This window comes from Frankliniella occidentalis, unplaced genomic scaffold (assembly GCF_000697945.3).
Source record: "Frankliniella occidentalis isolate FOCC.00 unplaced genomic scaffold, Focc_3.1 Scaffold16, whole genome shotgun sequence".
NCBI classification, from domain to species: Eukaryota; Metazoa; Arthropoda; class Insecta; order Thysanoptera; family Thripidae; genus Frankliniella; species Frankliniella occidentalis.
This window is the reverse complement of record NW_026267146.1, coordinates 523931-525367: the sequence shown is the minus strand read 5'-3', so window position 1 is coordinate 525367 and position 1437 is coordinate 523931. Positions and strand designations below refer to the sequence as shown.

Genomic DNA, 1437 nt, shown 5'->3' with positions numbered 1-1437 from the left:
ACCGGGAGGAGGCGCGCGAGCAAGAGCGCATGCAACAAGTGAGCGAGGCCCGCGACCGCCAGCGCGAGATCTTCCGAGACCGGCAGCGGGAGCAGGTGGAGCAGCTGGGCGAGCAGCTGCAGATGCAGCACCTGGGTGACGATCCCTGTGAGAAGCCACCAACACCCGCCAGCCAACCCGAGGCTGAGCAGCCAAGGTGAGTCCATCGTGTCGCGAGGGTGGTCATCAATCCTGGTATTCGCTCCACCCTCACCCCTCACATCCCCCTCCCCCCTGTCAGACCACCCTCCAAGACGGAGTCCAAGACAGAGGCCAAGCCCCAGTCGACCCCGCAGCCCACCGAAGATGACATCGCTGTTGGGGTCATCGACCACGTGAAGCTAGACGAAAGGCGGCCGTGGAACCACTACCGGGCGCTTCAGAAGTAAGATGCTCGCTGACCAACCCACCCTAGACCTCCAGCCCCCACGGCGCTCTCGTCGGCCTTCTCCAGGGAGCTGAAGCGGCGGCGGCTGGAGCGCGCGGAGCTGGAGGCGGCCCGGGAGGCGGCGGCGCGGCGCCACGCGGAGGCCAACGAGCGCGCCCGGCTGGACGGCGAGTACCGGCGCTACCTGGACTGGCGGGCGCGCGCGCGCAGGGCGGGCGTGCAGGAGCGCGAGCTGTCGCCGCGGCGGGCGGCGGCGCGCCGCTGGGCAGAGTCGGGGCGGCGCGCCTTCCTGCAGCAGCGCGCCGAGCGGGACACACGCCTCGCCGAGTGGAGGCGCGCCAAGGACGAGAAAGACAGAGGTCAGTTAGTTGCCATCGACATGAGGACCTTTAATGTTCGCTTTGTTGGACCAATCGAGCTTTTCAGAGGGATGCGATACAGTTGGGTTGATCGGGGGCCAGTAGCGTAGATCAAAATGGAACGACGAGGCGGAATAACTCTGATAATCACCCAAGTATGCCATGGATTAATTAATAGCGCACCGCCGACGCCGATGCCGGTTAGTAGTACGTGCACTTACAGTCACCTCACGATAAGCGTCCGCTCCACAAGTGACCGTTTCAGGTCCGGGCCCTCGGCCCTCGACTCAGAAGTGTTGCAAGTTTACTCGCTACTCCACTAACAAGGGAGGGTTTCCCGGTTATACAGTCAGATTTCAGTGACGCTTTAAACTGTAGTTATTCACACTCGTGCACAATGTTTGGTACTGGTTTCAGCCGTCCGTAGGGGGTTTGGAGGTCACTTTACGCGAATTTAATTTTGAAATTCCCTAAATTTATTGTTTGATCACCATCTTTGCATGCACCGTTTGGGCTACGGCGCCCTGATTTTGCAATGACCTACACGGCCGGGTGAGGCTCCGAGCCAGAAGCTCCCAAACAGGTGTTAAACGTTTTGCGCCTCTCGATATGTGACCGATGGCGCCGGCCCCGCCGTCGGTCACTTATCGC

General features: G+C 61.4%; 1 protein-coding gene across 5 annotated transcripts in view; it reads right to left on the bottom strand.

The window, feature by feature from the left end:
• The window catches only part of LOC113205649 (uncharacterized), a 25031-nt gene that overhangs the window by 17864 nt on the left and 5730 nt on the right, over positions 1–1437 (bottom strand). The gene's annotated exons all lie outside the window — the stretch shown is intronic.